General features: G+C 56.9%; 1 long non-coding RNA gene and 1 pseudogene across 7 annotated transcripts in view; both read right to left on the reverse strand.

The window, feature by feature from the left end:
* LOC106509720 (uncharacterized) overlaps positions 1-23,847 on the reverse strand; it is an 85,325-nt gene extending 61,478 nt beyond the window's left edge. For 4 of the 7 annotated variants that reach the window (XR_014841052.1, XR_014841048.1, XR_014841047.1 and 1 more), the window contains exons 1-4: positions 23,691-23,847; positions 14,548-14,936; positions 14,164-14,316; positions 13,210-13,310 (exon numbers count right to left, since the gene is read on the reverse strand). This is a non-coding gene — a long non-coding RNA (uncharacterized LOC106509720). Of the gene's footprint in view, positions 1-12,220; positions 12,615-13,209; positions 13,311-14,163; positions 14,317-14,547; positions 14,937-23,690 lie in introns of all 7 variants that reach the window. The other 3 variants (XR_014841057.1, XR_014841060.1, XR_014841055.1) reach the window with 2 other exon arrangements.
* LOC146404614 (U6 spliceosomal RNA) lies at positions 13,229-13,326 on the reverse strand (annotated as a pseudogene).
* Positions 23,848-25,141: the final 1,294 nt, after the last annotated feature.

A 25,141-nucleotide genomic window follows, 5' to 3' on the forward strand; every position in this document is an offset into this window, starting at 1 on the left:
CAGGGCCTGCACGCCAGGGATGAACCCCGCGCCCTGTGGTGACCAGCAGGGGGCCCTCCCTCTCCAGGGCACCGGGTCTGCACCTGCCTCCACACCACCCCAACCCCCGCTCCAACGCTGGCAACCCAGAAGACACCAGACTCGGCCAGGCCCTCCACCCACACACCTTCGGCAGGCAACCCGCCCCCACCACATCCAAGGCCTGACCCCCAGCCTGCCAGCCCGCCCTCCGCCCCCGGCCCACCCGACTCCTTCCCCCACGACCCCCTCAGCCGGGGCCAACACCGCACCCCAAGCACACCCCTCACCGCAGCTCCATGCCCAGCCTGAGCCCCCTTGTCCCCACCCCGCTCAGCGGCCCCCCGCCTGCTTGTGGCCCCCAACACGCTGCCCACCAGCCAGCTGCTCAAACTGACTGCCCTGGGGACCAGCCGGAGACCCACTCGGCGCACCGTGAATTAACCCGAACCCAGCCCTTTGCCGTACACCCCGGTTCACTCCACCTCTCCCCCCCCAATCCCCGTCTCGGAACAGGCGGCGGGGGCCTCTTGCACCTGGTGCTCAGCCCTCCACCTCCAGATGCTCCCCTCTCCGCTCCGGTCCGACGACATGGGGCAGGGGGCGCAGGGGGCGCAGGGCATGGCTCCCAGGGGAGGAGGGCTCCCAGTGTGGGCGGGGCCTGCGACAGGATGTGACACGGGCAGCAGGCCTCCCTCGCGAATGCAGCCTGGCACCAGTCCCTAAGGGCGTCCCATGGCCCAGCTGAGCCTGGTTGAGAAGCTCACGCACAGGGATTGCGCCTCCCCGGAGGGAACTCCGGGTTCTGGATGAGCAGAGGCCCCTGCCAGCTGGGCAGGGACCCCACCCGCCCAGACGAGCCGCTGTGGTAAAGAGGCACGGTCCCCGGCCCCAGGGATCCACCACAGGCACAAAGGAAGCATTGGCCCCATGGGTGGAAATACAACAAAACTGCTCACAACGCTCTAAGTCCACAGACCATTAACAGTGTCAAAAAGCAGACAGAGAAAGACTTCCATGTGGAAATTTCATTTTTTCCTCTTTTTTTTTTTTGCTTCTTAGGGCCGCACCCACAGCATATGGAGATTCCCAGACTAGGGGTCAAATCAGAGCTGAAGCCACCGGCCTACAGCACGACCTGAGCAACACAGGATCCAAGCTGCAACTGTGACCTTCACCACAGCTCATGGCCACACCAGACGCCCAACCCACTGAGCGAGGCCAGGGATCGAACCCAAAACCTCACGGTTCCAGGTCGGATTCATTTCCACTGTGCCATGACGGGAACTCCCATGTGGAAATTTTTTGAACTATTAACTCTGGGATGAGTGGGGAAATACAACCAAAATTATAGACTTTCTAAAAAATAAAGATACAAAAATGCTACCCATCAGCATCTGAGATGCATTTAAAGAAGTGATCACAGAGACAATTCACGCTAATAAACACTGTTGTTTAAAAAGATGAGAAGGAGTTCCCGCTGTAACACAGCTGGGTTAAAAATCTGACGGCAGCGCCGGGGGTTGCTGTGGAGGTGCAGGTTCAATTCCCGGACCCGTGCAGTGGGTTAAAGGATCCAGCGTCGCCACAGCTGTGGCACGGGCCACAGCTGTGGCACGGGTCACAGCTGTGTCTCAGACTCGGTCCCTAGCCCGGGAATTTCCATATGCTTCGGGTGGCGCCATAAAGTTGAAAGAGTTTTAAAAATTAAAAAATATAAAAACGAATATACACTAAAATTTCAAACCAAAAAAGCTTAGAAAAAGAAGTCAGTCAGTCAATAGAGAGCATATGAAAGGAAATAATCAAAATGAAAACAGGCATTATGTGGTAAAGAACAGAAAAAACAGCCATGATTAGCAAACCAAAATCCTCTTTTTTTTTTTTTTTTGTCTTTTGAGGGCCTCGCCTGCGGCATATGGAGGTTTCCAGGCTAGGGGTCCAATCGGAGCTGTAGCAACGCAGGATCGGAGCCGCATCTGCGACCTACCCCACAGCTCCCAGCAACGCCGGATCCCCAACCCACTGGGCGAAGCCAGAGATTGAACTCAAAACCTCAGGGTTTCTAGTCGGATTTGTTAACCACTGAGCCACGAGAGAACTCCAAAATCCTCGTTTTTAAATTAACGGAATAGGTCATCCATTAGTTAACTGAGATAAAAGGAGAAAACCAAATACACAAAATAAGAAATAACAAGGGGAAATCAACAGTGAAACAAAAGCAAGAGTAAAAATCCTGAGGGGCCACTTTGCCTCAGTGTCTACAAATAAACTGGAAACCTGGGTAAAAGCGAGAATACCCTAGGGCAGCACAGCACCAAACTGGCCCTGCTAGAGATGGACGCTTAGACCTGTTTCCACCGAAGAAGTAAAGTTACCGGGAACCACCTCTCCCGCCGCCCAAAAAAACACAGTGGGCCTGGATAATTTCACAGAAAAATTCCACCAAATTCTTAAGGACCGGGTGGTCTCAAAACTTTACAGATCACCCCACAGCACTGAAAATAAGGGGGCAACTTCTGTACCGTTTTTCTAACGCAGGAAGAACACCGGTAACCTAACCATGATAAGAGAGCATGAAAGAAGTATCGTTTATGGATACTGAGGCAAAAGCACTACCGAAACATTATCCAACAGAGTACGACTCCACTGCAACTGGAGTTCCCATCGGGGCTCAGTGGTTAGCAAACCTGACTCGCACCCCTGAGGACGCGGGTTTGATCCCTGGCCCCGCTCAGTGAGTTAAGGATCTGGCGTTGCCACGAGCTGCGGCGTAGGTGGCAGACGCGGTGCGGCCCTAAAAAGAAGAAGAAGAAGAAGAAGAAACCACAACCAAGGGCGATTTATCCCAGGACTCCAAAACTGTTGCACCGTCAGAAATTTCATACATAAAATTCACTATATTGAGATTCGTGAGAAAAGGCACATGATTCCCTCATTAGGTACAAAAAAAAAAGCCCTGACAAAAGATAATGCCCATTTGTGATTAAACATGTATAGGCAGTAAGGAAGACAGCAACTGATAAATATTTTCTTCACGTAAAAACAAACACACACCCTTTCCTAAACCCATCGCCCCGGACCGAGAGACGCGACACTGCACCTCTGCACGACACCGCAGCCACTGCCGTCAGACCAGAACCCCCAGTGAGGACCCCAAGAGCTGGAAAAGAAACCAAAGCATCTCTCCTTGCAGAGGCGATGATCGTGCACGGGAAACCCCACAACAACGCAGTGCAATTAAACATCTAGTGATGACGGAACGTTCCGTACCCGCCACGTCTGACACACTCGGGACCCGACGGCACGTGCAGCCACTGAGCCTGGAAAGGGGGCTCCTGTGCCTGAGGAACCAAGCGATTGGTTTCATTTCATTTTATTTTTCCGCGCCCGTGAATGAACTGCAGCAGCCACCCAGGACTATCAGGCGGGATGGCAGGCTTGGCCCGAGAGAGTCACCGGGGAAAACAGACTCAAACAAAAAGCAAGTTCCGCGGCAAGAAATGAACACAGAGAAATCCAGAGTGTCACATCCGCACAAAATAACTGGTTGGGGAGTTCCCGTCGTGGCACAGCGGAAACGAATCTGACTAACATCCGTGAGGACCCGGGTTCGATCCCCGGCCTCACTCAGCGGGTTAAGGATCCAGGGTTGCTGTGAGGTGGGGTGGAGGCCGCCGGCTACAGTTCTAATCAACCCCTAGCCTGGGAACCTCCCTATGTCGATGGTGTGGCCCTCAAGGGCCAAAAAAAAGAAAGAAGGAAGGAAACCAAGAAGATGAAACATTCGGGATAAAGTTAACACGTGTGCAAAAGTCATTATTTGGGGAGTTCTCTGATGGCCCAGTGGGTTGAGGCTCCTGCTTTCTCACCACTGGGGCTCCAGTTTTCGCTGTGTGCGTAGGTTCAACCCCTGGCCCAGGGGTTCCCACATAGTGCCTGTGTGACAAAAAGAAAACACACACACACACACACACACACACACACACACACACACAAACCCCAAGAGAGAGCCTGAAATAAACACCATAACGCTCATTAAAAAAAAAAATCATTATTTGGTCAAGTAAAGACCTGTGAGCACAAACGGCAGACTAGAGAGCGTCTAGCGCTGCATCAAGGCCTGTGCTGGGGCTGCCGGGGGACACATGCCCCGGGCTTAGGAAACACACCCTTCAAATGTCTAGGCTGCACCCCATGACACAGCTTAATCTCTGAGGACGAAGCAGACACAGGAAACCAGAGTGATCTGGGAGAAAGGAATGCAGGATCCACGGTAATATTTCCGCGACTCTTCTCAAAATAGGCGATCATCTCACAAGACAAAGTTAAAAAACTGTACTATACACGTCCAAACTCTACAACCCAGCACCTCCTTGCAGGAACTTGGGTCACACATGAGCCCGTGAGGGGAGCTTCTACAAGATGCTTGGTTGGGTCCAGACTCTGCTACTATCTTCTAATGACACTCAATTGCCCACGTCCACACAGCAGCTCCTGACGCTGACCCAGAGGGCTGGGCAGGTGCAGACAGCACCCCCCCGCAGAGACCACAGAAGGTGTGAGGGGAATGAGGAGGGTTCTGAGCTCCCACAGTACCCCCAGGACACCAACAAACATGGGGAGGTGGCCGTCCCTTAGGGAGGAACTGGGAGCACTGGGAAAAAACTCATGTTGTTGAGGGGACAATGTATTTCCCTAAAAATTAAATTAAATGTTTTAAAACTGTAATAATTTCTCTCTCTTTTTTTTTTTTTTTTGTCTTTGTCTTTTTAGGGCCACACCCAAGGCATATGGAGGTTCCCAGGCTGAGAGTCAAATCGCAGCTGTAGCCGCTGGCCTACACCACAGCCACAACAACAGGGGATCAGAACCATGTCTGCAACCTACACCACAGCTCACGGCAAGGCTAACTCCTTGACCCACTGAGTGAGGCCAGGGATCGAACCTGCGTCCTCATGGATGCTAGTCAGATTCACGTCCACTGAGCCACGATGGGAACTCCAAAACTTGAATATCTAATACCATCAAATACAAGAGCGTAGAGCCGGAACCCTCTGTGGGCTGAATTACGCCCCCAAAACAGAGATCTTGACACTTGACCCCCAGCATCTCAGAACGTGACCTTGTCTGGAAATAGTCTTCGCAGATATAGTTAGTTAAGAGCAGGTCCCACTGGAGCAGGGTGGCCCTAACCGACCATGACCGATGACCTTATGGGAGGAAGAGGAGGAGGGGACACAGACACAGAGGGATGAGAAGGAGGAGACGGATGGGGGACGTGGCCACAGGCCAGGATGCCAGGGTTGCGGGCAACAGTAGAAGCTGCAAGAGGCAGGAGAAGCCTCCCCAGAGCTTCAGAAGCTTCCTGGTTGATCTTGACTCCTGATCTTGGCCTGATCCTCACCTCCAGACGGCAAAGGGATGCGCTTTTGCGGCTGGAAGCCGCCAAGCCTGTGGTGTCTGTCAGGAAGCCCTGGGAAAGTGACACAAACGCTGCGTCCAAGGTGCAAATTCCATCCAAGGCCCGGCCAGCCTGGGCCCCCTCCTCCTTCAGTCCCCATCACAGGATGTAGCCGTGGCCCCAGGCTGCAGCCAGAAACCACCTCGGGCTTGTTAAGTGCAAATGTGGGCTCTTTGAAATGCTAATAAGGATGGGAGGGGGACCGAATAATGGGCAAGGCTGGGGCCTAAAGGAGCTGGGAGGGGAAAGAGGCACAGGAGGCAGACAGGAAGCAGGGGTCTGCACACACAGTGCCACGTCCATGCCCCGCCTGCCCGGCGGGGGTGGGGCCCAGACCAGAGAGCGGAGGGGACAGCGACAAACGCCCAAGATGGAGTCGAGGGACAGCTCTGCCCAGCACGGGTCAGGACTCGACCACAATGACATCTGCTGCACAGCCCCAGGCAATCAGGGAAGCTGAACAGAACTGTGTCCACCAGGAGAGGTGTGTACACACACACACACACACACACACACACACACACACACACACAAGACCCCCAGGCCTGACTCCATCTTTACATAAATGACCTCATTCCCATAAGCCAGGCCTCCTTAGTATCCCAAACGCCCGGAGGAGGAGACGGAGGCAGGCGACGGGCCTCTGCTCACCAAAGTTCCGAGCGGGGGCCAGGCCCTCAGCGCCCAGGTCCCTTCTGCCTCTCTAGTCATCTGTTCCCAAACCAGTTCCGCCCTTTCTGGAACGCGCAACCCTGAAGGTGCTGAAGGAGAGGACAAGGCAGGTGTCCTTACCGAGGAAGGGACCACAGAGCCGGTGGCCACAGCTGTGGGGCTGGGCGGGGTCACGGGCCGCAGACGAGGACGGAGAAGAGACAAGAGCTCTGAGCAGCAGGCGTGCGAGTCCGCGGCTGAGACCCCAGTCGCACACACGCAGCGGCAGCACCCGGAGCGAGGCTGTGGAACTGGGTGGAATTCGAGGCACAGTCTCAACACAAGCAGCTGCAGGGCAGATGCACAGACAAAGGTTCACATGTTCTGAGCTCCCCCCACCATGGCCCCTGGAATACCTGCCAATCCCTGCCACCCGCTGAAAGGCACCAGGCTCTGCAGAGCAGCCACAACCAGGGCTGGGCCGGGACAGCAGAGCCGCCACATCTTTGGTCCAGACCATCAGCACTGACCCACGAACAGGCTCGGGGCTCCCCACAGCCGAGGCGAGGACACTGGGACACAAACACAAACTAAGAAACGGAACGAGCGGAGAGAATTCAACAAGGAACGAGACCTTTCAGGCTTCAAGGTTACTGAGGGGGAAGGAGGCCTGGTGGACACGGTGCTGATGGAACCATCAGGGGGACAGGCCCAGAAACAGGCAGCGTGGAGATGGCCCTGCGTCCTGCCAGGCCGTGCTGGGGGCGGTCGTCCAGCCCAGTGTGAGGCAACATCAGGCAGATGCCAACTGGGGTCCCTGGAAGGCCAGGCCCCCTCTCTTTAGAAACTGAAGATCAGCAAGTCCAGACAGCGGGGAGCTGTTCCCACGCTGGCCAGCCCGCCAGGCGCACCACGCATCCCTGACCAGCACGCGGTCCACCTAGGCGGCCCTGGGGTACGCCGCTGATGTGTCAGCATCTCCCCTTCCCCAGAGGACCCCACAGCCCAAGAGAGCTTCCACGCTGAATTTGCTTTGTTTTTCCCTAAGAACTTGCTGACCCTCCCCCAGCACAGAGACCATTCCAGAATCTAGGTGGGCCTGACCCAGAGGGAAGACCCCAGGGTCTTAGCTCTGCTCCACGAGATCTGAGCTCTGCCCCTAGAGCAAGTTCCTCCCTCCCAGGGGGGTGGCCAGAGCAGCGGCTCCCTCCCTGGCCTCCACCGCCCCTCCCCCCATCCCCTACCCCCTGTCCTAGGGGCCCCCTCTCCATTCTCCAGCTGGTCCCCCATGGAGGCCAACGGGACCCCTGAGGCATGGTCACCCTCTCTGTGTGATGAGAACAGGGACAAGCTGTGCTGTCCTGGCCAGTGACAATGAAAGCGAACCTCCCCCTAAAACCTCTGTGGGGGGATGGACCCACGTGGCCCAGGCTGGGGTTCCAGGCAGCAGCGCCTCCTCCCCCACCGTGCACCCCGAGGCCCATCCTGCCCACTCACCCTCCAAGGCTGCCTGGTGCAAGCTCACGGCTTCTGTCTGTATTTTCTCTGGAGCCCAACCCACGGGCTCTTCTGAATTCTCTTTGAGATAAAAATCAAAAACAAATCTTTAAACGCCATCTCCAAAAACCACAGAATGGCTGGAATTAAAGAAAAATAACGCTTGTGGTTTTCCTCTCAGGAACTTCCTGCTAATCTGAAACGCACTGAGTCAGTAGCACCTCAGAGCCCAGACGGAGGTTCCCGGGGCCTCGGCCTTGGGACGGAGTCATCCCAGTAGGTGACTGGTCACTCTGTCCCAGCGTGCATCAAGGGACATGGACAGGAGCCAGACCTGCTGGCCTAACATCATGTGTGCAGTCCATGTGGGGGACTGAACAGGGTCCCTAAGGATGGCCAGTCAGGTGGGGCCACAGAAGAGAGACAAACAGCTCGGGAAGACAAAGCTGATTTGAGTCGCAGGTCCCAGAGACGGGGTCACACACACAGGGCCATGGAGAAGCAGAACCAGGGGAAGGCCTTTACCAGTTCCAGGGGGTAGGGGCACAGCTGTCCCCAGCCGTCTGATCCCTGGTCCCGGGTGACTTCGGGCAGGAGTTACACTGGCAGCATGTGGGAGAGGTGGATAAGGAAGTGCTGTGGCATCTGGAAGTAGATGGGTTTTTTGTTTTGCTTTTTAAGGGCTGTCCCTGCAGAGGTTCCCAGGCTAGGGGTGGAATTGGAGGTACCGCTGCCAGCCTACACCACAGCCACAGCCACAGCCACGTAGGATCCAAGATGTGTCTGCGACTGCGCCACAGCTCACGGCAACACCAGATCCTTAACCCACTGAGTGAGGCCAGGGATTGAACCTGCGTCCTCATGGATACTAGTCAGATTCATTACCATTGAGTCACAACAGGAACTCCTGGAAGTAGGTTTCTTATGAGGTCAAAATATCACAAAATACAGAAAATTGTGAAACACGATGAGTATACATGAACACTGGATTATGACATTTTTGGAAATGGGGTCCTTGAGCATGCAATTCGGTGAAGGATCTTTAAGATGAGGTCATCCTGGATCAAAGTGGCCCTAAATCCAGTGACCGGTCTCCTAACAGAGGAGAAACCACGTGAGGACAGAGGCAGAGGCTGGAGTGACGCAGCCATAGCCCAGGCACACCTGCAGGCCCAGGAGCTGGACAAGCCCAGAAGGAACCCCCAGAGCCCCTGGAGGGTCGCAGCCCTGAGACACCTCCACCTCTGACTCCACTCCAGACAGAGAGAAATCTCAGGCCCCCACCTGTGGGCACTTGCTGTGGCCGCCACGGGACACTCATTCAGTCAGGCTCTTGACTTCTGCCTCCAATGACCCACCAGATGCCCTCACGCTGTTTCACCCGCACGGCAGTCGCAGGGGGCGCCCTTGGCAGAGCCAGGCGTCCTCCTGCTCCTCCTTCTCAACCAGATGCCATCTCCACGCCCGGGGGCCCAGGAGTCCCGCCCAGGGAGTGGTTACGAGGCCAGGAGATTCCCAACCCAGCTTCCACAATGGACATCGGAGCGATGCACCATGGTCCACGCCTGCAGCAGGACGCAGCTCAGCCCACAACACAGGCTGCCGTGTGGGCAGACGGGCTGCGCGGTGAGAGAAGCCAGACACAGACGGACAGACAGCGTGCAGTTCCTCTCACTCAAGGACCTGACAGAAATTGGAAGGTGAGCAGGGCTGGGCGCAGGACAGCTAACGGACTCGGGGTTCCAGGTGGGGCAGTAAGAATCTTCTGGAACCAGACAGCGGTGGTGGTTCACAATGCCATGAACGTGCTAAACGCCTCTGAGCTGTTCACTTCGAAATGGCTCTCCTGTGTCACTCGACAGATCCTCAAAAAAGAGAAGCTGCAGGAGTTCCCGTCACAGCACAGCGGAAACAAATCCGACCAGGAACCATGAAGTTGCAGGTTCGGTCCCTGGCCTCGCTCAGTGGGCTAAAGGATCCGGCGTTGCCATGAGCTGTGGTGCAAGTCGCAGTTGCACCTCGGATCTAGAATTGCTGTGGCTGTGGTGGAGGCCGGCAGCTGCAGCTCCGATTCGACCCCAAGCCTGGCAACCTCCATATGCCTCGGGGGTGGACCTAAAAAAAAAAACAAAAAAAAGGAAAAAAAAAAAAAGGAGAAGCTGCAGGCCCCTCAGCGGAGCTGGACAGGAAGTCCCCAGGACAGAGGTCGCAAACGAGGCCTTCCCCCCGCCCCCCAGCTCTGTCTGGGGGGCTCTCCCGAGCTGCTTTCGCCGGGTTCTCTGGGGCCCTCGCACCCCTCCACAGCTCAGGCTGTGCCAAGCCCCTCCACCTCTCCTGTTTTCTCAGCACCGCCCCCACCACGTGCCCAACTGATACCCCTGCCCGACAGACCTCACCCCCCCAAGAAGGCAAGAGGAAGACCCCAAACCAACAGCACGGCCACACCTCCACCTGTCTCAGGTGCACCCAGAGGGGCCAGGCCTTGAGCACCAGCAGCTCCCAGGTGCAAAGACAGACCTCGGGCCCCAAGACCACACAAGCTGGCCCCACGCTCCGCCTAGGCTGAGAAGTGAGCTCTGGCCTCACGCGTCACAAAGGCCTCGGGCGCCCAGAGCCACCCAGAAAGGGCCTCTCGGGAGCAGAGATGTACGCCGCCCTGGCACCCAGCACCATCAGCGCCTCTCCAGGAGGCGGCGGGCGCAGCTCGCAAGGCAGCCCCGGGGCAGTGAGAGCAGGCATCAGACACCCTGTGCCCACGTTCACGGCAGCACAGCCCAAGCATCCCTCCGGGATGAGCAGAGCGTCCGTCTACACAGGGACTGTGACTGAGCCTCAAAAAGGAAGGACACTGTGACACGCGCCACAACACGGATGCACCTCGAAAACACAAAGCTGAGAAGCCTGACACGTGAGGTACCAGCGCCTGACTCCACATGGAGCACCCAGAACAGACAGGTGCATGGCGAGAGCAGAGGAGGAGGTGCCAGAGTGGTGAGCAAGGAGGGGCCACTGATGGGGACAGGTTCTCTTGAGGGATAAGAATGTTCTAGAACCAGGCAGAGGAGGTGGCTGCACAACTCTGTGTCAAATCCTACTGAACTGTTGAATTTAAAATAGTTAACATGGGAGTTCCCGTCGTGGCGCAGTGGTTAACGAATCCGACTAGGAACCATGAGGTTGCGGGTTCGGTCCCTGCCCTTGCTCAGCGGGTTAACGATCCGGCGTTGCCGTGAGCTGTGGTGTAGGTTGCAGACTCGGCTCGGATCCCACGTTGCTGTGGCTCTGGTGTAGGCCGGTGGCTACAGCTCCGATTAGACCCCTAGCCTGGGAACCTCCACATGCCGAGGGAGCGGCCCAAGAAATAGCAACAACAACAACAACAAAAAAAGACAAAAGACAAAAAAAAATTAAAAAAAAATAAAATAAAATAGTTAACATGGAGTTCCCGTCGTGGCTCAGCAGTTAACGAATCTGACTAGCATCCATGAGGACGCGGGTTCAATCCCTGGCCTCGAGCAGTGGGTTAAGGATCCGGCATTTCTGTGAGCTGTGGTGCAAGCTGCAGATGCAGCTCGGATCCAGTGTTGCTGTGGCTGTGGTGTAGGCCGGCGGCTACAGCTCCAATTCAGCCCCAGCCTGGGAACCTCCATATGCCACAGGTGGGGCCCTAAAAAGCAAAAAATAAAACAAAATGGCTAATTTTACATGATATGCATTTCATCTCAATTTTTAAAAAAGAAATTGGTAGAAAACCAGTGTTTTCATTTTGAACGTGGAAAAGTGGCGGAGAGAGAGCTGGAGCACAGGGGCTGGTGAGTCTCACCTCCTCCGGCGTCTCTGCCGGACACAGCAAGGTTCTCAGCACTGTGAGCAACCCGGGACAATCGGGACGGGGCGGCACGTGTGTGCACCTGTGGGTGGGCTCGTGTGTTTGTGTGCACACATGGGCGTGTTCCAAGAAGGCGGGCTCTGTCCAAGAGAAATATCACATGAGCGACGGATACAATTTGACGTTTTCTAGCAGCCACGCACATTCAAGAAGTCAAAGACGACAGAGGAATTCCCTTGATAACTAACCCAAAAGATCCGGAGTGTCCCCACCTGACCACGGAAGGACCTTCTGAGACACTAAACCGCTGTCACTGTCCGGCGGCAAGCCTCCGCCTCCCGAATGCATTCGCCTCAGTCCCGAGCAGCCACCCCTTCCTTCCAGGGCTCAGCGGCCGTGTGTAGCTGGCAGTGCCAGGAAGCCACCCCAAATCTGCTCCCCGCCAGGCACCCCGCACAGGGGAAAAGGGACAATCAACCAAGAGAACAGCCCACAGCTGCCAGTGGCCCTGTGCGTGACAAAGGCAGACTCTGTCCCAGTGGAGGCCGTAACAGGACACTGGCTCCAAGGTCTGGTCCAGAGCCCCAGGGGCAGCCAGTGGTCACACCTCACCCACCAGGGCCCTCCCACCTCTGGGACTTCACTCATGTCCCCTGAACCCACGATCCCACAAATGTTCCAAGAGAGCTGGGCACCCCCTTGAAATAACATCAAGAAACCAATAAAACTGTTCCTTAAACTTTCAGCTGCCAAAAAAGTACCTCTGGGACGTTAAAATTCGGGGGTGGGCGTGGAAGGAACGCTTTTCGGCGGGTGTCCCGAGTCTGCCGAGGCTGGCACTGCAGAATGGGGAGGCTTTCACCCCCATTCGTGACCAGGTCCTTCTGCCCACAGGGGTCCTCTCAGGCTCCCAGGCACATGCGCTAGGATTTGCCTGCGTCTGAACACAGCACAAAAATCTCCTTTGCTGTAAGCGGGCCGACTTCTTCCCACGCGGTTAATTGAAAATGCTGGGACATGTGGGGGCGAGACAGGCTGAAATCTGCTCAAGGTCTCTGCTGAACTCCATGTGGAGTTGAGACATATCCACTGATTGCCGGGAACAGATTTATTATCCCACCGCCTGCGGTCCTTGCCAGCGGCACTCACAGGCATCTAGTGGCAAGAAGCAGAAGCGCAGGAAGTCAGGCGAAACAGAGACCCCGGCGGCCTTGAGGCCGCCTCGTGCTGTCCTCATAGAAACCCCACCCGGATGCGGCTCTCCCCAGCCTTGAGGATCGCTCTCAGAACCTACACTCCACACAGCTTCACCAACCAAGGCTGGGCCAGGTGCCCCAACCTACAGTTCGTCGTGTGAAATGAACGTAGGTTTTATTTTTATACATTTTCCCAAATGCAAACCATAGCTTTTTCTTTTTTTTTTTTTTTTTTTTTTTTTTGGTATTTTCAGGGCCGCACCCACAGCATGAGGAGATTCCCGGGCTAGGAGTCGAATCCGAGCTGTTATCTGCCGGCCTACAGCACAGCTCATGGCAACGCCAGAGCCTTAACCCATAGAGCGAGGCCAGGGATGGAATCTGAGTCCTCACGGAGACTAGTCCGGTTCGTTAACTGCTGAGCCACGGTGGGAACTCTTTTTCTCTTCTATTCTTTTTTTTTTTGTGTATGTGATAGCATAAAATTTAATGTGATTTTTTTCAGGCCAGGCCATTGTGTCTTGAAATCCTGACAGTGGGGGCAGGGTACCCACCTGAACATCACTCTTCTGGAAACGCCGACTCACACGTTTGCACGTCATCCTTGCACAGGGGCCATGCTCATGCCTCTGTCATTCCAGTTTCAGTGCGTGCGCTGCCGAAACAAACACCACATGGAATTTCATTTAAAGAAACTGACAGTCCCATGAATAACCCCCCTATGTCCGCTCCCCCTGCCACCTTAGGGGGCTTCCCCGATGGTTTCGTCGGCTCCTCCAGACCCATCTAAGCTGGTGTTCCTGCAGAATAATCTTTCTTCCTTGTTGTGGTGCAGGAAGAAACAGCAGCTGCCTTTGTAATTCACCACATCCCCAAATGGTAACACAAGACGGTTGCCTATTGGAACCCAGTTCTGCTCAAAGCGGCAGGTTGGGAGGCAAACGCTATTATATTTAGAGGGTAAGACAGGGGGTTAACTTTGCCAAGAAGGAGACAGACAAGGAATTGGATTAATTTCTTTGGTGCAGCAAAATACTCTACCGGCTTACGGCTCTCAAGGACTAATGACTAACAAGCTTTATTTACTCAAGAGAAGAGAGGAAAAACACCCTCCCCAAGGAGGAGCCCAAGGCCCAAAGCTGTCCTAGGCCGGAGGAGATTGGAACAAAAGCCAAATCCCTCGTGCAAAGAATGCAGAGAGGCTCCCAGAGAGCTGCAGGCCTCAGGGCTTTTAGTGAACACACATCCGCAGGCACCTGTTTGCTGGGAACCGAGGGAGAAAAGCAAAGACCCAGAAAAACCAGGGTTGAGGGGCGGACCAAAAGGCCTTGGGGACCAAAAGCCATCTAATTTTATCTGGCTTCTTTCCAACGGTAAAATCTAATCCATCATTTTCTCTGGGTGAAAGCTCTTAATGAAAATGTAAAGAGTGCAAGTGAAATTTAGAATCCTCTGAGGGTTCTGCTGGGAAGATGTCTAACAGCCACATAAGACTCGCTGCAGACAACCTGCCAAGAGAAGAGGCCACGTGGAAAGCGGCAGCGCTGCAACGTGGCTCCCAGGGCTCCACGCCCTTCGCCATCTCAGGAAACAGCTCCTCCTGCCGCGGGTGGGGGGGTTGCTTCCAAGACCCCAAAGTACAGCTCTCGGCGGGAGAATCCCTGTGGGAGAGGCTGGGTGACGAGAGGCAGCCTCTCGGCACCCACACACGTTCAACCCTGACACCGTCCCCCCGCACTGTCCCCGCTCAGACAGAAAGGGAGGGAGTCTCGCTGGTCTCCCTCGTGCCACCATCACCCCTGTCCAGTTCCAGACGTTTCCATCGTCCCAAAATGAACCTTGCAGCCATTAGCAGTCACTCCCCACCCTCTCACCCAGCCCCTGGCACGCACCGCTCTGGTCTCCGTCTCTGGATGTGCCTGTTCTGGACGTTTCATACAAGGGAACTCAGGTCAAGTACATGACCGTGGTCCCTGCGTCTCGTCTGTGCAGGGACCACACTCTACTCATCCGTCACCCGTCATCGTCGTCGTATGGGGGCCGTTTCCACCTTGGCTGCCGTGACTGCGCAGGAACGAAGGCGGGCAGGCAGGGGTCTGGCAAGGGCCTGTCTCCAGTTCAGCTCTCTCGGGGGTGGACCCAGGCATGGAGCTGCGGGGTCACCCGGGAACTCGGTGCTTAACCTTCTGAGAAACCGACAGTCTTCCTCAATAGCTGCTCTGTTTCACCTCCTCATCGGCCACACACGAGGGTTCCGATGTCTCCACATGCTCATCAGCACCTGTCATTTTGCAATTCTGTTATCACAATCCCCAGAGAAGGAGGGAATGGTTCTTGCGGCGGTTCTGACCTGCACTTTACCAGCAATCTCTTCGGGTCCTTGTTGGGCATCAACCTATCTTCTCTGGGGAAATGTCTGTGCCATTTTTTTTAATCTTTATTTTTTGCTTTTTAGGCCCACACCCGCGGCATATAGAGGTTCCCAGGATCAGGGTCGATTCAGAGCTACAGCTGCCGGCCTACACCACAGCCACAGCCACGCCAGATCTGAGCTGCGTCTGCGACCTACACCGCAGCTCACGGCAACACCAGATCCTTAACCCACTGAGCGAGGCCAGGGATCAAACCCACGACCTCGTGGTTCCCAGTCAGATCCCCTTCCACTGCACCGCTATGGGAACTCCTGTTTGTGCCATTTTTTTTGACCACACCTGCAGATATGGACATTCCCAGACCAGGGATCAAACCCACACCTCAGCACTGACCCAAGCCACTACAGAGAAAAAACCAGATCTTTAACTGGCTGCGCCACAAGGGAACCAGCTTGTGCATTTTTTTTCTTGCTTTTTAGGGCTGCACCCATGGAATATGGAAGTTCCCAGGCTAGAGGTCCAAATGGAGCTGCAGCCACCAGCTGACACCACAGCAACACGGGATCCGAGCCACACCTGCGACCTACACCACAGCTCACGGCAACGCTGGCTCCTCAACCCACTGAGCGAGCCAGGGATCCCCATGTCCTTGTGATGCCAGCTGGATTCATTTTCAATGCGCCACAATTCCCTCTGTGCACTTTTTAATTGGGTTATTTGTCTTTCTCCTGTCTCCACCTATCTTTCTTTAGCCCTGTACTGAAGGCAGCCCTGGGCATGTGGGGTCCCCATGCCCACGTGAGGCTCAAAGGGCCCTCCCAGGATAAAGACTGAGACTTTTGGTCAGTATTTAGAAACTGGAGGTGGGTTGATCTCAGCCTGTGAATGATTTCCTGGGTGTTCCTTGATTAAGGATCTTTCATCAAAAGATATTATCATCAGAATTCCCACTGTGGCTCAGCAGAAACAAACCTGACTAGTATCCATGAGGACGCAGGTTCGATCCCTGGCCTTGCTCAGTGGGTTAAGGATCCGGCGTTGCCGTGAGCTGTGGTGTGGGTCGCAGACGTGGCTCGGATCCCGCGTTGCTGTGGCTCTGGCGTAGGCCGGCGGCTACAGCTCCGATGAGACCCCTAACCTGGGAACCTCCATGTGCTGTAGGAGCAGCCCTAGAAAAAAAGGCAAAAAGACGAAAAGATAAAATAAAATAAAGGAGCTACTGAATGGAAGCTCCCTTGTGGTACAGCGGGTTAAGGATCCAGCACTGCTGCAGCTGTGGCACAGGTCACCACTGAGGCATGAGTTCCATCCCTGGCCAGGGAATTTCCGCGTGCCAAGGGTAGGGTCAAAAAAACAAATTAATAAATAAAGCTACCCCAAATTCAGAAACTATGTTCTTATCTATACAAAAATATGGCTATGACCTCTCGGACTTGCAACCTGAAAAATAAGGTTTCTATACAAACATTCCGACTCACTGCAGCACGCCTCTGGCCAGCACCTCCGCACCTGGTTACGGTGTGGCTTGCAGGAGGGGCAGTCATCTGCTGCTCGCAGGTCGCTCCCAGCTCCTCCTGAGGCCAGAGGTTCACCAGAGCTGGCCGAGGCTGCGTGTCTCCCGTTGGCCCAGGCAATGCGGCCAAGGGACTCATGGGTCTCTCTGAGCACCACGGAAACGACCAGTTCGGGACACAGGAGGTGGTGCTCGGCCCATCTCCTTTGTGTTTCCTATGTAGGACATTCTGAACCCAATTTAAACCAAACACAGGAAAAAGCTAAATTTTATTTTTCAATTTTCCGCTATGTGTGGCTTCCCAAGATGACAACAAACTGCCCACCCTGCAGAAGGCACGCCCCTCCTTCTCCACGGCCTGCACGGGTCCCCTCCTGCACTGGAACTACTTTTCTCATCCACCTTCACGGCCTGACAATGGTGGGTTTGGGATGAGAACCCATCACTTGTCTGCCAAGGGATCATCTTGATTCTCCCACGTATCCTGGCGATTTTTGCAAGTGTGACGTCACACACAAGGCGAGTGGGGCAAAAGGAGGGTGCGGGGTCCCCAGCCCCTCCTCTCCCTCTGCCTCACCCACATCCATGTCTGGCCAAGTGACGGAGCCTCTGTGGTGAAGGAGGCTGGAGGCAGGAAATAGCTTCTCCTCTACCCTCTAATGTTCAGTAACTGAGGTGTGTGGACGAGAGGGACAACACATTAACAGGAGAAAAAAGTTCATTTATTCATGTTTTGGCACTTGGGTGCCAAGCAAAGTAGCTGGCTCTGGAAACGGTTTCAACTGGATGCTCACATACCTAGTTCAACAGGGGAAAGGAGCTGGGAGAAAAGCCTTCTTAGAGGAAAGACAAGTCTCTTTAGAAAAGACGATTGTTTGGAGTTCCCGTCGTGGCGCAGTGGTTAACGAATCCGACTAGGAACTATGAGGTTGCGGGTTCGGTCCCTGCCCTTGCTCAGTGGGTTAACGATCCGGCGTTGCCGTGAGCTGTGGTGTAGGTTGCAGACGCGGCTCGGATCCCGCATGGCTGTGGCTCTGGCGTAGGCTGGTGGCTACAGCTCCGATTCAACCCCTAGCCTGGGAACCTCCATATGCCACGGGAGCGGCCCAAGAAATAGCAACAACAAAAGACAAAAAAAATAAAAAATAAAATAAATAAATAAAATAAAATAAAAAAGAAAAGACGATTGTTTAAGAGAACAATCAAACATAGGAAACTGTGATGTGTCCGCCTACACAGGCCGGAGCGTCTTTCCGTCACTTTCAGCGCCGCGAAACTCCCCCCAGAAAGGGACTTGGGACAGAATTTTAGTCACAGCATCTCCCGGGAGCAGGCCCACCCTGCAGGAGGAATTTTTGGCAGCCTTACTGCCCAGAATTTGCTCTCAGTCGGATAAGGGACGCTCCAAGAAGGCTTCTTTCTGCATCTACCGATTCTCACTTGCCTTCAGCTCAAAATGAACCTCATGCCAAGGTGCTAGGTTTCGGCGCAACCGGTGCCCTTCACAGCCCTTAACCAGAGCAGGCTCGGCCCATCACCCGGCGCCACGACCAAGTCCTCCCGCTGTGCGGGCTCCAGCTCCGCCTTCCGCAGAGACCAGGCCCAGCGCATCTTTCAAGGGCCACTCCATCTCCCGAGTGAGGGTGAGAAGGGCACCCAGTGAAGGAGGAACCAAGAGGAGAGCGTGGCCCTCACGGCAGCCCGGGAGCCCACCGTGGAGCAGGGGCGAGGTACCGCGTCAGGTCTTCAGTGCTGAGGAAGGGGGCGGCCGGACATGCCAAAGACTCCCCTAACCAGGCCCACAGGCTGCCCCAAGTAAGTACAGGTCACGAGAACACCCTCTGACATAGAACCCCTGCAGCTGGCTGCTTCCGGGCACCGGGCTATGCTGATAAGCATCCTGTCCCTTCACCTGCAGGGTTTACTCTTCCAGTGAAACCGTGACTGTGTTTAGGACACCTGATACTTTTCTGTGACAATAACAAAAGGCGAGGAGCTCCCACTGTGGCTCAATGGGTTAAGGACACAACATAGTCTCCCTGAGGACATGGGTTCAACCCCTGGCCCCGCTCAGTGGGTTAAGGATCTGCATTGCCACAAGCTGCGGCACAAGTCACAACTGCAGCTTGGATCTGAATCCCAGCCCAGGAGCGCCGGTCACTGCTGCGGCACAAGTCTGTTCCCTGGCCAGGGAATTTTCATATGCTGCAGGTGCACCCCCCCAAAAAAAAGAAGAAGAAGAAAAGAAAAAAAGAAAGAAAAGCCGGGAGCCTTGAGTCTTACTCAGGATCCTCACTCGGTAAGGACATGTCAGCAGAGAATGATGGAACGGAACCCACATTTTCTAGGAAGGAGACACTCTTCCACAAAGCAGTTGTCACCAGGACAGTGTGGGGTAAGGCCCAGATGGCCGTGGGACTCCAGGCTGCTCCCACCCCAAGCGCTGGGAAGGTGGCGAGGATGGCCTGGAGCGGGGCCCCCCACCTCGCAGTCCAGCCCACTCCTCATGGAGCACCTGCCAGTGCCCACGGTCACCCCCTGGTCCACGGCACACCCTCACTGCCCGCCTCCCCTCCTGCCTGCTCCCCATGGAGCCTGGCCCTCCACAGGAGCCAGTCTCCTGTGACCAGCACAGCCAGGGTCCTCGAAGCCTCACGTGGATCCCAAGGGGCGAAGCCAATGGAAGCAGGCTTTCAGAGTAAGGCCTCCCAGAAAAGCCAACAGGGGAGTTCCTGCCGTGGCTCAGCAGTTCAGGAACCCAACCAGGATCCATGAGGACGCAGGTTCGTGGCCTCGCTCAGGGGGTTAAGGATCTGGCGTTGCTGGGGCTGGGGTGTAGGCCGGCGGCTGCAGCTCCAATTGGACCCCTAGCCCGGGAACCTCCAGATGCCACGGGTGCGGCCCTAAAAAGAAAAAGAAGAAAACACCTGAGGGGGATTCCGAGGAGACAGCAGCCCAAACCCATAACCCCATTAGCTTCCCGGAGAGCAAGCCCAGCCAGGAAAGAGCAGGCTGGCTGGGCAGGGGTACCCGCCGGATCCAGGGAACATGGGCTAAGCCGGGGGGATGTGTGCTCTCTGGACAGAGCCCAGCCACTGGGACCAAGGAGCCCATCCCCAAAGCAGAGCCTCCGCTCCCCCTGCTGCAGGGCTCCCAGCCAGGTGCCCAGGTCAGGTGCTCACGGGTGTCAGGCCCCCAGTTCCCTCAGCCCTGCTTTGTCACGGCTGCTTCTACGACACTGCGAGCTCTCCCCCCGCCATCCCACCGCTGCCGTCCCCTCGAGCACCCATCGCCCCCCCCACTGCCCGTCCCAGGTGAGGTGTCTCGGGGAGGGAAGCAGGACACGAGAGGCCGCAGTCCGAGAAGCAGTCAGCGCCTCCTCGCCCAACCGCGAGAAAGACATTCGACAAACCCCAGCTGACGGACATCCCGCAAAAGCCCCACGCGGCGCACTCACAGGGGCTGAGGCCATCGAAACCAACCCTGAAACCCTGTCCCAGGGGAGCCCGGGGGCCTGGGGCGGGAAGGGGGCGCCGGGCCCAGCGCCAGTCAGCACCGTGCTGCTATCAGCTCAGAATCCTGACAACCCCGCCTCGTGGACACAGAGGTGTGACACGGCATGAGTGCAGCAGGGGGCACAGAGGGACTCTGTGCCTCCGGCTTGGTTTTTCTGTAAACCTACAACTGCTCCAAAAAATTAAAGTCTTGGAGTTCCCATCGTGGCCCAGTGGTTAACGAATCCGACTAGGAACCATGAGGTCGCGGGTTCGGTCCCTGCCCTTGCTCAGTGGGTTAACGATCCGGCGTTGCCGTGAGCTGTGGTGTAGGTTGCAGACGCGGCTCGGATCCCGCGTTGCTGTGGCTCTGGCGTAGGCCGGTGGCTACAGCTCCGATTCAACCCCTAGCCTGGGAACCTCCATATGCCGCGGGAGCGGCCCAAGAGATAGCAACAACAACAACAACAAAAGACAAAAAAAAAAAAAAAAAAGACAAAAAAATAAATAAATAAATAAATAAATAATTAAAGTCTATTAACTATGGCTTAAGAGTAGCAAGACACCAAGAGAACCGCAGCAGCCCTATCTCTCCACAGACCCCAAGAGGGGAGAGGACCAGGACCCTTGAGACCACCCGCGGCCTCTGCCGCAGCCCGTGTCCTGGGTCCTCCGGGAATCGCAAAGAGCCGGGCCTCAGCGAGACTGAGGGGCAAGGCAGCCCTGACGACAACGCAGATTTCCGCAAGCTCGTCGCGCCTCAGAAAACTCTGCTAAATGTTCCCGTCTGACCTTCCTCATTGACAAAAAAGGAATCAAAAATCAGCACATCAACGTGGACAGAACACCAGAAAGGGTGCAAGGTGGCCACACATGGTTCTCAAGGTGCCTCCCGGGCCATGAGGTCCGACTTTCACAGGGCTGCTAAGAACTGTCTTTCCGGAGTAGTAGTATCCGACTAGGAACCATGAGGTTGTGGGTTCGATCCCTGGCCTCGCTCAGTGGATTAAGGATCCAGCGCTGCCGGGAGCTGCGGTGTAGGTCGCAGACGCGGCTCAGATCCGGCGCTGCCGTGGCTGCGTTGGAGACCGGCGGCTGTAGCTCTGATTCAACCCCTAGCCTGGGAACCTCCATATGCCACAGGTGCGGCCCTAAAAAGACAAAAAAAAAAAAAAAACTTTCTTTCTCACACCGGTTCTCCAGAAAGGATACACGAGATGCTCCTGAGGCTCCCTACGTGACAGGCGGAGTCAGAACCGCCTGAAGGCAGAAGCCGAAACTGCAGCGCCTTTAAGCAACCTACCGGCACAAGCCTAAAACCAAGGCTGAACAAAACTGTCTTTTGTTAAGATGCCACGTCTACCTGCAGCGGATTTATTATCGCCGGTTTTCCGTAAAAAGTATTAAGCGTAACAGCGTCTCCATTTTTGTTCCTAACACAGTAAATACCCTGCTGTCATCTCATAACAGGAGCTTGAAAAGGTTCAGAACCAAAGGGTCCCGAGACAGAAAGGGAAAGGTGGGCCTGGCCTGTGGATATGGGACAGCGACAGCGGCTGCATGGGCCTGTGTCCCCACCTAGTGGCAGGGCCAGGCAGGCAGGTAGGTGCACCAGCTGACCCAGCTCGGAGCCGCGCAAAATCCCGGGGCCTCAGATGTCATTTTGGATGATTCAGGTGACGGAAGCGTGAAACTGTCCTGACAGGGCTGCTGGGACACTGGCGGGAGACCAAGCTCCACAGACCTCGGCCCAGACCCGCTCAGGGCCTCCAGACACCGGGGAAGCAGCTCACCCCCGCGCTGCCACTGGCACATCTGCCCATCAGAGACCGACCCGGGAGGGAGACGTCAACCCAGGCGCTGCCCAGCACACAGCAGCTGTGGAGGAGCAAGAAGCGGCCTCAAAGCCAGAACTCTGGACTCACCAAGCCAGGGTGGCAGGGGCGCGTGGGTGCCGAGCAGCACCCCTGGCCTCCACCCACTCAGCACCAGAACCACTCCCCGTGCAAGCCGCCGTCTACACCCTGGCAGATGGTGGCAGGGCAAGACCCGACACGGGTCCCAGGAGAGCAAGCTCACGACTCCTTTCCTGGGCCCTCATCTCCTGGACTCTGTCTCCAACAGGCCCCTTCCACTCCCTGCGAGCCTCGCCCACTTGCCGTCCAAGCCACAGGCCGCGCAACAGCGGCACCCGGAGTCCATCACTGACTCACATCACAAGACACGCTTTGTCCTCTGCACCCAGCTTGCAAATCGAACACAAATCTGCCTCGTGTCCAGCTCCCCGACAGACCTCAAGATGCAGCCGGAACAGTCACTACACGGCTCGCTCAGGTCTCTAGAACCCTTTGGGGGGAAAGGGGGTCCCTGAAGGGGACAGAGTGGGTGGGGAGATCTGGGATCAAGGGAAGTCAGAGGGGCGAGATGGGTGGGGGGCCTGAGAGAGGACTTGAAGGGATACATGGGTGGAGGGACCTGAGGGATGACACAGGTAGAGGAACCTGGGGGGGGGGGGACCTGAGAGGAGGGAACGGAGGGAGGACCTGAAGAAGACCTGAGAGAGGACATGGTGGGGGGACCGGAGGGGAGGGACCTGAAACTGGGGGGGACCGAGGGATAACACAGGCAGAGGGACCTGAGGAGGGGACCTGAGAGGAGGGAACGGAGGGGGGACAAGGTGGGGGGACCTGAGAGAATGGGGGGGTGCTGAGGGATGACACAGGCAGAGGGACCTGAGGGGGGGACCTGAGAGGGAGAACCTGGGGGGCGGACCTGAGGGATGACACAGGCAGAGGCACCTGAGGAGGGGACCTGAGAGGAGGGAACGGAGGGGGGACCTGAAGAAGACCTGAGGGGGGACATGGTGGAGGAACCTGAGGAGAACTGAGGGGGAGGGGCCTGAGAGAGGACATGGTGGGGGGACCGGAGGGGGGGACCGGAGGGGGAGGGACCTGAGAGAAACTGAGGGGGGAACTGAGGGATAACATAGGCAGAGGGACCTGAGGAGGGGACCTGAGAGGAGGAACAGAGGGGGGAAAAGGTGGGGGGACCTGAGAGAACTAGGGAGGGGGCCTGAGGGATGACACAGGCAGAGGGACGTGAGGGGGGGACCTGAGAGGGAGAACCTGGGGGGGGGAACCTGAGGGGGGCACCTGAGAGGAGGGAACGGAGGGGGGACATGGTGGGGGAACCTGAGGAGAACTGAGGGGGGACCTGAGAGAGGAGGGAATGGAGGGGGGACATGGTGAGGGGACCTGAGAGAACTGGGGGGGGGGCGGCTGAGAGATGACACAGGTAGGGGGACCTGAAGGGGGGGACCTGAGAGGAGGGGACGGAGGGGGGACATGGCAGGGGAACCTGAGAAGGAGAACTGAGGGGGGGGACCTGAGAGAGGACTTGGTGGGGGGACCGGAGGGGAGGGAACAGAGGGGGGACATGGTGGAGAGACCTGAGAGAACCTGGGGGGGGGGGGGACCTGAGGGATGACACAGGTAGAGGGACCGGAGAGGAGGGACCTGAGGAGGGACCCCCGAGGGGAGCCACAGACGGCGGACTGAGAAGGAGACGCGGGCTGGGCAGCGGCGGCTCGCCCGCTCCGTCGTCCGTCTCCAACGTGGCCCCTCTGGGCACGGAGCTCCGCGGCCGGTCACGCTCACCCATGGCAACGTCCGTCCCCCTGCGAAGCCACCGGCCATGACCTAACCGGGGCCACAGAAGCCGGGTCAAGGGAACCCCGAGAGCCGGAGGCGCCAGCAGCTGCCTCCACGCCACCGCCGCCCTGAGGCCGCTGCCGCCACCGCCCCGCGGGAACACGGCTTCGTCACGCGCGACGACGTACGGCAGGCCCCGCCCCTCGCGCCGGTGGGCGGGCCCTGGACTAGCCCCGCCCCTTTCCCCCATCCCTGACCCGGAAGGGCTGTCCCGAGGGGCGGGGAGCTTCGAGCTCCGCTGCGGCCGCGGCGGCGGTGGGGCGCGCAACTCTGGGCTGGGCTTCGCGGCCCGCTGTGCCCGTGACCCGGCCGGGTGCGGAGCCTGCCGGCAGGCCTTCCCCCGCAGAGCCGCAAAGAACTGTCTCCGTGATGCACACCCACGTTAATGCCATTAAGAGCCCCGGAAACCTTCGCTCGGCTCGAGTGCTCTAGACAAACGAGCCGTCCGCCTCCGTCCTAGGGCTCAGTGACGGCATTTGTTGCGTCGCGGTTTCCCGTCGAATCCCGGCCTTGCGAGGAACCTACCGACCCTGTTCTGCGGCCTGAGGTCGCGGCGGATGAGTTTGGGGGGACCGCCGGCCCCCTGCGCTGCCCGGTCCTCCCCGGGCCGGGTCCCCAGGACAGACTCGCTCTGGGCGAACCCGAGCAGCGAGCCTGGCGCACCTGGGAGCCCAGAGCGTGGGGAGGGCCCGGCGCGTGCCCGTCCCCGCCCCGCGAGCTCCTTGGTCCAGGGCGTGTTCCCGGGGACAGCCACAGGCCAGAGCTTGCCCCTCTCGGGGACTGCAGTTGGCTTGATCCTCTCCCGCGTCAGACGACAGACCTTCTCGCCGGGAGATTTAGTTCCAGGGGTGGAGAGTGTCTACATTCCTGTAGATCTGCCGTCTGCCTCTCAGACTGGGCAAAGGAGACTTCTGCACAGACCCCGTCAGGAAGTGGCAGGAGCAGCCCAGCTGAGGGACCCCGAACTGGACCTGGGCGTGTGACCGTGCACCGTCCCGGTGGAGACCCCGCCCCCTGGCTCAAGACAGGGGTCTTTTCTGAAAGACCTCGGGGATACTTTAGGTTCCCCATTCAATCACTTGGGCTGTGTGGTCACCAGAGCTTCTGATGAGATAAGCAGATGGCCAGGAATTCCAGGTGTTCCCGGCACTGGAGGGAAGAATTCACTTCAGTAAGGGACACTAAGCCTGCAGAAGAGGCTGGGACCTGGGGGAGAGCCCCAGAGCCCCAGGCCTCAGTTTCCTGCTCAGCCAATTGATCAGACTTACCCTGGGCAGCGAGCAGGCTGGCATCTTGCGTGCCTTGGGGCGAGGCCCCCACCTGACAGGGCGATGTCCCTCCAGGTGTCCCCCTCCGCTTCTGTGGAAAAGCTCTGGACATGGAAGCTCTTTCTAGAA

This window comes from Sus scrofa, chromosome 3, assembly GCF_054392235.1.
Source record: "Sus scrofa isolate SSC_HxYL_T2T_F1_AM1 chromosome 3, Sscrofa_HxYL_maternal_Yorkshire_Landrace_v2.0, whole genome shotgun sequence".
In the NCBI taxonomy this organism is placed as follows: domain Eukaryota; kingdom Metazoa; phylum Chordata; class Mammalia; order Artiodactyla; family Suidae; genus Sus; species Sus scrofa.